General features: G+C 41.7%; 1 non-coding gene across 1 annotated transcript; it reads right to left on the reverse strand.

The window, feature by feature from the left end:
* Nucleotides 1-724: 724 nt before the first annotated feature.
* Nucleotides 725-862, reverse strand: LOC114817533. The gene has a single exon (XR_003765395.1). It is a non-coding gene; the product is annotated as a small nucleolar RNA SNORA7 (small nucleolar RNA).
* Between the last annotated feature and the right edge of the window lie 12,469 nt (nt 863-13,331).

Raw genomic sequence — 13,331 nt, forward strand, 5'->3', positions numbered from 1 at the left:
TCCATCATTGTCCTGGTCTTGAGATAATAGACTTTTATTGTAAAGGAGAAAACCCTACTCGATCCCATTTTCTTTGGGGGCATGGTTTCTGTATTTGTGGTAGATCAGACTCCATACTGTTTTTGTTAATCTCCTCAATAGTATTTATTGAGTATCTGTTGCGGTCTGAGCACTGAACTCATCAACCATTCATTGGTATTTGAATGCTTACTGCATGCCTAATATTGTACTAATCATTTGGAAGAGTTGGTAGATTTGTTCCCTTTCCACAAGACACTTACAGTCTAAAGAGAAAGACAGACAAAATAAATTACAGACAGGGGAAATGACAGAATTTAAGGATATGTACGTAAGTGCTTGGGTGAGTGTTATACTGATGTTCCTTAGATCTTTTCTAAGTGTACTGATGTAAATACTTTGTGAAGTATTATTTCATTTCATATTCTGTAAAAAGGCACTTCGAGCTATTGCTCAATATCTATGCTAAATACATCTGTTGATGTTGTCTTATGCCATTGTAGTGTCTGACCCATAGTAATGTCATGGACCCATCTCTCCCAGAATGCCCCACCTCCATCTACAATCGTTCTGGTGGTGTATCCACAGAGTTTTCTTGGTAAAAAATACAGCAGTGGTTTACCATTGCCTCTTTCCGTGCAGTAAACCTGAGTCTCCACCCTTGACTCTCTCCCATGCCGTTGCTGCCCAGCACAGGTGAGTTTTAACTTGTAGCAGATTGCCTTCCACTTGCTAGCCGCTGCCCAAGCTAGGAATGGAATGGGCATGCCTCTGCTTGACTCTCCCTCCCAAAGTCGGGACTGGTAGAGTACTGGAAACTCTCAAGGTGTGACCCTGAGAGGGGACATCTGTCATTACTTACTGCTAAATTGAAATTGGCTTTAATCTTTATAATTCAATAAAAGACTAAAAAGATTGAGGAAGATTCAGAGGGATAGGTCTAAGCCAAGGTAAGTTCAGACAGAGAATTCAGCATTAAAATTCCATAGCACTATCTTGAAAGGAAACTGAAAATCCCAGCCTTATAAAAAGGAGGATGGCGGTAGAGTTAGAGGCAGTCTCTGCCCTGAAGGAGCTTGCAATCAAATTCATTCAGTTGTATTTATTGAGTGCTTACTGTGTGCAGAGTAGTGGTGCTGAGTAATGTTATGGATACAGAAGACATATTGTTTTCTGATAAAGAGGACTAGGAAGGATAAAGATATGGCTTGTAATGGTGCTTTGCATAGGTTAAGGCACAAAATGGAGGGATAGCCAGAATAAAGAGAGATGGATAAGGACTAGTAAGAGAAAGGCTAATGAGTATTTAGATATATGTTTTAAAAACTAAGTAAAATGTAAGTGCTAAGAAGGATGATGGGATAACACTGGTGAAGCAGCATTGCCTTGTGGATAGAGCATGTGCCTGGGAGTCAGAAGGACCTGGGTTCTAATCCCGGCTCTGCCAGTTGCCTGCTGTGACCTTGGACAAGTCACTTCTCTGCCTCAGTTACCTTATCTGTAAAATTGGGATTGAGACCGAGAGTACCATGTGACACTATGTCCCATCTGATTATTTTGTATCTACCCCAGTGCCTGGCACTTGGTAAGTGCTTAACAAGTACCATAGAAAATAATACTACCATGGAGTAGTAAAGTTCTATTTTTACGCTTCTTTAGCCATTTCTCCCTTCACTGCCAGCTCAGATATCTTTCTCCCAATTTTCAGTTTCATGCCCATGCTTTTTTGCATAGGTCAGTTTTCCACAGTATGATCTTATCTAGAACTGTGTTTGAGTTTCTGAGAAATTTGAAATCAGGAAGCAGGCAGGAAATCCCAAGGGTAAAAAAATAAATAAATAAATAAAAATCTGGGCAGAGAAGGAGTGTTCCTTCCCAAGTCTTGCATGTCATATTCCTGTTCACCTCCCACTAATTCCATGTTGACTTTGTAAATAATGATGCTACATTGCTATGTGTTAAACAGTCTCTGGTCAACTATAATCCTCAGGTTTTTCTCTGGTATTTCTTCAATGGACAACTATGAATCTAGGCTAACCAGTATTTCCCCTCGTGTACTACTTGTTTTTGTTTTTCTCCTTGAAGCAATGCCTTGCATTTGGCCTTATTGAATGTTATCCTATTTTACGAGGACCTTTTTTCTAAAGGATGTTGAGTTCTATTCCCTGCATCAGAACGATTTGGACAGGACCAAAGGAGTCTGGCCAGTTCAGAGAGATTTAAAAATTGAACGGTGCATCGAGGTATCCAACTAAAATTCATTTCAAATTCACTGAAGTCCTTGGATTCTTTCTGGTCTCACAAAGAGAATCGTAAGAAGGCATCTGGTGATGGCGAGTGCTGCTGCCAAGGCTGGAAGATCCAAAATATCTTCTCGAAAAAAAGCCCAAATGCAGATTTCAAAAGCAAATGGAAACTCATCACTGTATTAATGTAGAAAGGGTGTTGACAGGGCAAACTTACCAGAGAAGCCATGTGGCCTAGTGGAAAGAATGCAGGCCTGGAGTCATAGGACCTGGGTTCTAATCCTGGCTCCATCAGTTGTCTGCTGTGTGATATTGGCAAGTCACTTGGGTTTTCTGTGCCTCAGTCATCACACCTGTAAAATGGGGATGAAGTCTGTGAGCCCCATCATGGGACCCGAACTGTGTCCATCGTGATTAGCTTGTATCTAGCCCAGCACTTAGTAAAGTGCTTAACAAATACCATTTAAAAAAATCTACAACTTGATGAGCAATTTGGCTCCTGTTTTCATGGTTCTCAATTCCCCAATGGCCATGGGTACATAGCCATGGATACACATCCGGTTGGACCATATGGGCACCAGCCCACCAGGATTTTCTGAGTGGGCCCGTTCACATTTGTCTCCAAGGGCTGGGGAAAGTCAGCTAAAAGTGGCATAAGCAGCCTCCCCTGGATCCTCCTATCTAGGTTTCTCCCTGTCACTCTTCCACCATCCCCGAGCTGATCCTCTTCCATTTTCCACAGACTGTTGCTCTCTATAATAAGACTCCTTCTGCTGTTATCTTCCTCTCACACCCAGTGCTGCTGACCCATGCCATAATGGAGTATTGATCTGGTTAATATTAACAATGCCAATATGGTACCTTTTAATTTCTGCTGACTTGGTGACTCACCTTTCAAATAATCTTTGGTTTCTTTGTCTTAGATCTTGATGCTGTTGAATATCATTTCTTACAGTCCTTTGAATTTTTCCTCATCCTTTGGTCCTCTGTTCTGTATGCTTTGTCCTCGGTGGGAATGCCCTAAATAGTATTGAATGAATGAACTAATTAATTTTCTGTCCCTAGCCTTCCAAGAAAAACTTGCTTATCTTCCCTCTTCTTCCTTTATCTGCTAGAATCAAATGAGAAGACTAGGAAGAAGCCTTCTGGGTTGGTTTTTTTTTCCTCCCAACCACTTGATGGCTCACTGGGAACTGGGTGATGGATTAGTCAACCTCTTTGAGACTTAACTTTCTCTACACTTAAGCCTTTAGAGGACTAAAGCATTTTGAGTTGAGGGTTTGGAAAGTAGAATATGAAATACCAGTCACACATATCTTTGTTCTCACTTAAATCCTTTTGGTCTGTAAAGAGTGGGTTTTACCTGACACTCTGTGGGAGGAATTCAAAACGAAGGCATGTCACCCTACACCATTTTGTGAGATTTGCCTTTTAAGGATCTTGGATCCTAGTGTCCTCCTCCCTTCCTCCTTCCCTCCCTCCCTTTCTTTCCTCTCTCCCTTTCTCCCTCTCTCCCTTTCTCCTCCTCCTATTAATAATTATAAAAAAGATAGTGATATTTAAGCACTTACTATATAGCAAATATTGTACTTGGATCTGGGATAGATGCAACATAAGTAGATCAAACCTAGACCCCATCTCACAAGGGGCTCACAGTGTCTGGGGGAGGGAAGACAAGTATCAGCTCCATTTTGCAGATGAGGAAATCAAGGCACAAGGAAGATATGACTTACCCAAGACTGTACAGAAGGCAAGTGGCAGACCTGGGTTTTAATCTCCTGACTCCAAGACCTATGTTTTTTTCACAAGGCCATGCTACTTCCACCTCTTCCTCCTCTGCCTCCATAGTTTGATAGCCTATAGTGAGCACAGCACTATACTAGGGTCTTGGGAGCATTCATTTAAAATAGAAGAAATGATTTTAGCCACTGAGGTGCTTATAAACCAATCATCAGTGGTGGCGAGCTGTACTGACACAGTTTCTCCATTTCCATCATACCAACTTTGTATTTCAGGGATAGCAACCCCTAGCACTGACTGGCATTAAGATGAGAGTTGATCCTGTTGAACAGTCATTGCTTGGCAGTTTCCATAGTGTAAATTTCAAATAAGGTATCTCAGCATTGGAGTTAGGCTTTTTGGTATGACTTGAAGTATGCCTTGGGCAATTAAAAACTTAGAATCCTGCAGATGTAAGCAGACCCGTGAAACTCCGGGAAGTGCTGTTGGGGACCTCCAGAAGCCTCACAGATAGCCCTATTACCACCTTGAAACAAGTCCGATATCGATTTTCTTGCTCCTGAATATTTCGTCTCTCATTTTTTAAATAGTATTTAAGTGCTTATTGTGTACGAGGCGTTATACTAAGCACTAAAAAGGTTGGACACAGTCCATGTCCCACATGGGCTCACAGTCTTAATCCCCATTTTGCAGATGAGATAACTAAGGCACAGAGAAGTTATATACCTTCTCCAAGGTCACAGAGCAGACAAGTAGTGGAGACAGGATTAGGACCCATGGCCTTCTGACTCCCAGTTCCTCTTGTCTGATGGTACTCTCATCAGTGAGAGTGTTTCCAAACATTTTCTTCAAATACTTTCCAATATCCACTCCAAGAACACTTTTTGCAAGAAGAAATTCCCAACTTCGGATATACATTTGTTGAGGCTGTCCTTTTGACCATGCGATATGATTCTGTCCCTTGCTTTGCCCAGTCATACTACCTCCCAACTCACAGTGAGCAGGAGATTAAAAGCTTTTTATCGCCATCTCACTTAGCTTTCCTTTAACACTTGGGTTATTGAGGTAGCAAACAAATTGCCCTTCTTTCTTACCAGCCCTCATATTTATAAGTGATGAAACCGGGAACTTCCTCATCTATTCTCAAACATCAAAGATTTTCAAGGGTGTTCTGTTGTTTTCCCCACCAATATCCACTCCTCCTACTTAATGGATTCACCACCACACCATTCTATTATCTTCCCCAGGGGATGCTGTGGATATGAATAACCATCCAGGGAAGATGTTGAGAGTAAACAAGATGAAACATCAGGAAGAATTCATCCTTTCCTAAAACCGACTTTCTTCTCATTTCTATACTCTGGGGAAATTTGCTGGTTGATGTGTGAAAGTTTGGGAATAATTAAGAAGAATGGTAGCTTCTATCCCAGGACAAGGAATAAATCTTAACTTGGTTTGTGCCTTTAAATTTCTTTTAAAAAAATCTGCTGGCCAAGGAGAAAGCTCAAAGAAGGTGTAACTATCAAATAACAGAAAGGGAGCACGATCTATTGGAATGAGCACAGATCTGGAGCCATTGCATGTGGATTCTAGTCTCCACCCTGCCATTGATCTTCTGTCTGACCTGGGCAAATCAATTAGCCTCTCTGAGCCTCAGTTTCTGCATCTGTACAATGGGGAACAAAACAGGGATCAAGCAGTGGTATTTATTGAGCATTTAATTTGTGCAGAGCACTGCCCTAAGCACTTGAGAAAGTACAATATACCAAAGTAAGTAGACACATTCCCTTCTCACAAGGAGCCTACAGCCTAGATGGGGAGATGGATATGAAAATAAATTACAGATATGTACATAAATGCTGTGGGCCTGAGGCTGGGGTGAATAAAAAGTACCAATCCATGTGCAAGGACAGTGCAGAAGGGAGAGGTAGCAGGAGAAATGAGGGTTTAGCTAGGGATGGTCTCTCGGATGTTTTAATGCAAAATGAGGTCAGTAATGTTACAGGGCTTTGGTAAAATAAAAGTTCTCTTTAAGGAGGTATTGTTTCTATTTCAAAGGGGAAGGAATTTGCAAAATGATTTTAGGAATTTCCAATAGGGAAAGTGTAGGTGGAATTTACTATTGCATCAGCCGAACACCAGTTTCTAAGATTGGGTCTGAATAGTTCTATTGCTATTTCCCCTTTCTAGGTCTGAGGCTGTACGTTTAAGGGATCATTCAATCAATGGCATTGACTGCTTAGTACGTGTAGAACACTGTATTGAGCGGTGGGAGAGTACAATACAACACAGTTGATAGATCTATTCCTTGCCTGTGGGGGAGACAGACATTAAAATAAATCATGGTTATGTATATAAGTGCTTTAGGGCAGAAAGTGGGGGTAAATATTGAGGACTGAAAAGGTCCTGATTCAGTTGCATAGGCAATGCAAAAGGGAGAAGGAGTAGGGGAAATGAGGGTCTAGCTGGGGAAGACTTCTTGGAGATGTGATTTTTATAAGACTTTGAAGGTGGGAAGAGTGATGTTTTATTGTATACGAAGAGGGATAGAGTTCTAGGCGAGAGGGTTGATGTGGGCAAGGGGTTGGCAGTGAAATAGATGAAATTGAGGTACGGTGATTAGGTTGGCATTAGAGGAGCAAAGGGTGCAGGCTGTATTGTAGTAGGAAATAAGCATGGAATGGTAGGAATTTGTCTATTATTGTACTCTTCCAAGCTCTTAGGGTACAGTGCTTTACACACAAAGTGCTCAATATATATGATTGAATGAGGGGGCAAACTGAGTGCTTTAAAGACAATAGCAAAGAGTTTGTTGCTGAGGTGGATGGACAACCACTGGATTTTCTTGAGGAGTGAGGAAATGTGCAGTTAATTTTTTTTTTGGAAAATGATCTGGGCAGCGGAGTGAAGTAAGGACTGGAGTAAGTAAAGACAAGAGGCTCATGCAGTAGTCAAGGTGGAATAAGATAAGACCTGGTAAGGGATCATGTCTGTTTGTCCAGTGGAGGGTCTGACATTCCCTGTGATTTTTTCAGGGTGACAATCACTTGTATTTGTTCACTGTGTGCTGAGCACTGTACTAAGTACTTGGGAGGGTACAACATAATGTACATGTTCCCTGCCCAAAAGGAGCTTACAGTCTAGCAAGGAAGACCCACACTAACATCAATAACATGTAGGGGGAAGCAACCGTATTTAGGTGCTGTGGGGGCTTGGGCTGGGGTGAATACCCAGTGTTTAGTGGGTGAAGACTCAAGTACATAGGTGACATAATAATAATAATTGTGGGGGTTTTAAGCCCTTACTATGTGCCAGGCACTGTACTAAACACTGGGGCACAGACAAGGTAATTGAATGGAACACAGTCCGTATCCCACATAGGGCTCACAGTCTTCATCCCCATTTTAAAGATGAGGAAAGTGAAACACAGAAAAGTGAAGTAACTTGCCCAAGGTCACACAGCAGACAAATGGCAGGGCTGGGATTAAAACCTGAATCCTCCTGACTCCCAGGTCTATGTTCTATCCACTAGGCCACGTTGCTTCTCTGTTGAAGTGGCAGTCGGGAGACAAATATGGGGAATTGAGAGATTAATCAAGGACTAAACAGGAATAAATTTGGGATTGTGTGCTCAACTGTCAGTCGCACTGAGCACTAGGCACAGAATGGTTTGGTTGGTGGGGAGATACAATGCTTTTGGCCTCCTTTCTGCGCCTGCCATGACCAAGAGATTCTAGTATCCAGAAGAGAATGTAATTTCATGAAAGTGGAAGTAGTGGAAAAACCTGGCACTACACAGAACCCCAAACCATGTCCAGCTGCATGTCAAAATTCCTGATTTCTCATCTCTAACTTTTTAATGCTTGGTTACCACTAGGAACAATGAACTGTTCACTGAGAAAATTCCCACCTGTGTTGGCAGAGTGCAGATTATGCTGTGGAATCTAAATCTGTAAAACCTCCTTCCTTGGCCTGTCTGCAGGGTGTGTATGTATAAATGTATAATAACATATCTATTATAAATAGATAAGATGTGTGTGTGGGTAGTGACTGAGTTGAAACTTCATCTGATGATAGGTTTGACTTGGTTTTCAAACATATTCACTGATATGCATGTCACCCTCTTATTTGGGTAACAGAGTCAAAGGCAATGAATGCATCTGGGAGTCCAGCTAGAGAGACAGGCCACTTGTCCACAGAGCAGTGGGCTAAGATAAAGAGGGACCAAGAGAACTCTATAGTAGGAAGGAAGTCACCCCAAATGAACATGTACAGGGTAGACTGTAGACTTGACTCCAGACCGTAAACTCGTTGTTGGCAGGGAACTTGTCTACTAACTCTCCCAAGTGCTTAGTACAGTGCTCTACACACAGTAAATAATATCCTCAACAAATATGATCAATTGACTGATAGAAAGGATCCACTGCCCCCCTCTCCCTGGAGGAGCAAGGATCAGATGATTCTGGAAGAGGCTCCGCTGGCTTGTACAAACTGAGCATTGCTGCATGTGTAGATCCCTGTGAGGGGTGAGAAGCAGGTGGGGAGCATTCATCCCAGCCGAGGAGTAGCCCAAGCCCTGGTTTAGTTACTACAGCTCAAACCTAAGTACCTGATAGAGAGCTCTTCAACCTGCCACTTATGGGAAGCAGCATGGCCTAGTGGATAGCGCACGGGCCTGGGAGTCAGAAGGCCCTGGGTTCTACCCCTGGCTCCGCCACTTGTCTGCTGTGTGACCTTGGCCACACTGAAAGCTCCCATCAGCAGCGAGTTTCCCAGCAGAGAGCCAGGGAAAACCCCTAGCATCATGAGCATAACTCCTCTAATCAAAGAAGGTTATGTCCACATAGGAAAATAAAAATGTGGATGTATCTCTCATCTGCAAGCATAAGGCTGAGGGCAAACTTTGTTTGAACAGACTGAAAAAGCAGCTTAAATTTTCAAGTTAAACCTACCAAGCTTTCCTTCCTTCCTTTTTCACATTTGTAGTAGCCGCCATTGTTTTGAACTTCATTACACTCATTCCAAGGATTGTCAACTTTTTCATTTTGAGTGTGGGAGCACACTAGCGGTGGAACGTGGGGGAAGAGGACACTTGACACCATGTCTTTATAGTGCTCCGCTCATTGAACTAACTTGCCCCTCATTGCCAAGTAGTCTCTTCTGCGGCTTCCCTGGTCCTCAGTGGGCTAGAGAGAGGGCCTGGTAACATACTTCTGCCAGGGCCAGTGCTACCACTGCCCAACATGGCCCCAGCACAAGCAACAGCAGCTTAGCCGGTTCATCCCGGGACGGCCCCAGAGTCACTTCACTTTGCTGATGAAGGTGGTGATGACTCCAGGGCTCTCACTGTAGATGGGTTCGAGGTTCAGGGGCTATTGTTTCCTTGGCCCTGCAGCTTGGTGAGGAAAATTGGAAATCTGCTCATGTCAAAGCTGGGATGAGGACTGTGACCCATGTTCTGAGGGGCTAGGGGAGAGGGGGAGCAGGGGGACTATGTGGTGGCTGTTGCCTCCTGCCACTCTGGACCCCCACAGAAAAGATGTCCTCCTCCCTTCCTCACCCCTTTGGTTTTGACACTTATGATGTGTAATTCGGTCTCAACAGCACTACTGCTTGGAGGTGTTTTGGTAGCTGGGTTCCACCTCATCTTTAAAATCTGATTGATACCTCATTCTCTTTGTTCTGGGATGGGGATTTTGGCTTTCGTGAAGGCAGTTTTTTACTTTATCAATGAATTATTTGGTAGTATGCTTTCGATTTATCAAAGTTCAATAGGCGTTTTCAGTGTTGCATTGTCATTTGTTGTATAGGGTTTTCTTGGTACCCCTTTGGTACATTTCTTCTACCTTGTTCAGGTTTATTATCAGTCCATGCAGTCCCAAACTATTTGCATGTGTTCTTGTGCGTATACATTTATAGCACAGTCACCATTTTATATAATTTGCTCCAAAATCCATTTTTTTTTGAGGAGGATGGGCCCTGACGAAGAGACATGACTGAAATAACGCGACAGAATATGTACCAGTATCTTGGCAGAGAGAGAAAATGCTGCGAATGAGGGAGTGGGAGGAGAAGAGAATCATGGACTAATGAAATGGGGAAAACCTTTCTTCTGAGAAAAACAAGAGAAAGTAAGAGAGCACTGCTAGGCCTTTTTTCCCTCCTCATTGTAGATTTATTTTATCAGATTTGACAAGCCAGACAGAGATAGAAAATAGAAACTTGAGAAAGTTTTTGAGGAAAAATATTCAAGGAAAGGAAAACAAAACTATTTAATTTGTCTATTCAAAAAATATATTTTTATCTGGATTGAGTAGGATAACTAGAAAAGGCATCAGTACATGTGTCAAAAGGGAAGAGTATTGCAACTGCCTCACCTGTATGGCCATTAGCCCTCTTCCTCCCATCCAACCCAAATCAATAATCTCTCAAAGAGGGTCACAATTTAATTTCTGAACTACCTTATAGCAAAATCAGAAAAGAAAAACAGAAAGCAAATTCTTGGAAGTTATCCATTAAAATACAGGGACTGAGATCTAAAGGTAAAGTTTCTCTCTGAACTTGTATTTTGTGAGTCTCCCATGAGATGAAAGTCAGTGTAAGTGTCAAACAAAAAAACCCTTAAAGCTTCAAGAAGACATTTTTAAGAAAATGACTCTGATTAAAACTATGCGGTAGGATGGCATAATAGGGATGTGAGTGTGGGGGTGAGATCTTTTTATATCCTTTAAAAATATAGTTTTGCCTTAGATGAAACCCTGTGTTGAGTCTTTTCTGTTAATTTTCGGGTTTGCTTACAGCAGCACTCTGGCAATAACCAGTCCTATGGGAAGTACAGAATGTAAGTCAAATATTCCCTATAATTTTAAGTTTCCAACCTCTATGTTCCCTTTAAAAAAGTCTGATTTTTACTCTCATGCTGTTGGATTCTCCTGGGAAAATACTTTTATTTACTGCAGATTCTTCACCCGATTTTTAGCTAGTTTCACCTCTATTTTTATGTTTCAAGGAAAGGTTGAGAAACCTGCCACACAGTAAAAGAGTCAGGAAATATGCTCCCAAAGCTGCCATTCTAATAGATTTTGAATGTCTCAGCTATAGGCCTTCTCTTTTCCAAATGTGCCCGGGCAGCTGACTTGATCTTGCACCTCACTATTTCAGGGGAGGTGATAGCGGTGGCTGTGTTTGTAAAACCAGTAGGGGTTGTGTTCCATATGAAACAATGCTCTGTTACACTCGCCACAAGTTGACAAAAAAAAAAAAAAATGATTTAGCCTCCATGAAGCATAGATTTTTATTTCCCCATGAAGCAATGTTTTGGGCATTTGTATGGACTTATGGGTATTGTGTTGATTGTATCCTTGACAGAGGTTGTAATGGGGCATTGCTATGGACTGAATTTAGAATTGGATTAGTGGATCCAAGGGTGGAATCAATAACCACAATGTGTGTCTGGGTAGTTTGCATGTCCAAGCAAATGGTAGAGTGGGTGCTAAATAAACAAAATGATTTCATGTTCTATTGTGTGATCTTTAGCTGCTGAATGATCTGTAGACAGATTTGTGTCTGCCCGTTGTGCTCTGCTGAGAGGAATCTCGGCACAATTGGTGCATGCAGCATATTTTCTATTAATAAACAAGACCCAAGGTCTGAATTTAACCTAGTTGTATGGAACCGTGGCCTCTAACTATATGCTCCATGTGGCCACTCTAGGTGAGGTTTATGATGTGAGAAGTTACTTGGTGGTTTGCAGTTTAATAAGGGCAGTTAACTCTAATGGTATTTTTTCCTGCTTCAAAGGCTACAGATAATTTCCACTATTGAAGATTCAGGTAAAGTTATGTGTCTTTACTGCTTCATTTTTGCGGGGAGGGAAGGAAGGTTGAGTCACCACTGTCAGCTTAATGCAAGCCGATTTTTTTTTTCCAAGCTGTCTCTTCAGAGTGAATCATGTTTTCTGCCACCCCCGCCCCCCGCCCCCAACACCCAGTTTGCGACACAAAGTCCAAAATGCAAAACAGAACTAGTACCACGCTGTTGCAGTATCAGGGCACATTAAGTTGATAAATCATGCAGGCAGAAGTCATTTGTCAAAAATACATTTACTTGAATCAAATTCACTTTGTGTACAGGGGGTGCTGGCTCAGTTAGCTGGCTCTTACTAAATAATTTATCAAATCTTTGATTTGCTTGAAATATAAAACCAAAACAACCAAAAAATAAGATTAAAATAAGATTCCCATATCTGGGAATAGCATGTTGGAGAAATTTAATTATAGTACATCTCTGTGTTACAAAAACTTCCATCCAGTAGAGAAAGTTTTCTATGTTGGGCAGCTAAGTACTTGCTAGTCTGTCTCTAAAATGAGAAAAGGGTTACTTAACAATATCCATTTTCCCCTAAATTTATCTGTGTGTCTTTTGATGTGCTGCCTTCACTATCCTAGGGGCTCTGAGTTGTAAAGGGAATAATAATTATTTATGTGAAACCATTGCCTATAGTTTCATTCCAAAGTGCTAAATGAGCTGCAGAATATGAGGGTCACCTTATCGCACCCGTTACTGAAATGCCCCAACCTTTAGAGTGAAATACAGCAGCTGTTATTACAAGGTCCAGCAAGGCTCTAGAGAAAAAAATGTACTGAAATTGGAATTTGTCCATTATAGGGTCCTTACAGCATTAACCTGATATTAGAATACCTGCTCCAAGAAGGTAAGGACTCTATCACATGCAAGATCCCACATATGGTGCCCAAGACTGTAAGCTCATTGTGGGCAGGGAATCTGATTGTTTACTGTTGTATTGTACTCTCCCAAGTGCTTAGTACAGTACTCTGCACAGAATAAGTGCTCAATAAATACGATTGAATGAATGAATTGCTTAAAAAATGAAAAAAATAAAAATAGGAAGTCGTTTTGTTGCCTTCCCAAGTTCCCAGTTCAGTGCACATTTGGTATCTTAAATAAATACTTGATCAAAAGGGACAATTTATTTGTGAGATCTCTATGGCACCTAATCTATCAGTGTCTGTGTGCTTCATCTTTGTGGAGCACTTTACTAAGCACTTGAGAGAGTATAATATAGGAGTTGGTAGGATCTAATCTGCCCTGAAGGATCTAATGATCTAGTGGGGGAGACACACTAAAATAAATTACAGGTAAGGGGGGGCAACAGAGTTGCAAGACATGCACACAAGTGATACTGGTTGGTGGAATTTAGTATCTAAATGCTCCATAACCTACCAGCAACTAGGCTGTGTGCTCTGTATTGAAATGAAGTGACATTCTATGGGAGGTAAAATGGTTACTCTTTTTGTCTCCTGAGTT

Source organism: Ornithorhynchus anatinus, chromosome 16, assembly GCF_004115215.2.
Source record: "Ornithorhynchus anatinus isolate Pmale09 chromosome 16, mOrnAna1.pri.v4, whole genome shotgun sequence".
NCBI lineage: Eukaryota > Metazoa > Chordata > Mammalia > Monotremata > Ornithorhynchidae > Ornithorhynchus > Ornithorhynchus anatinus.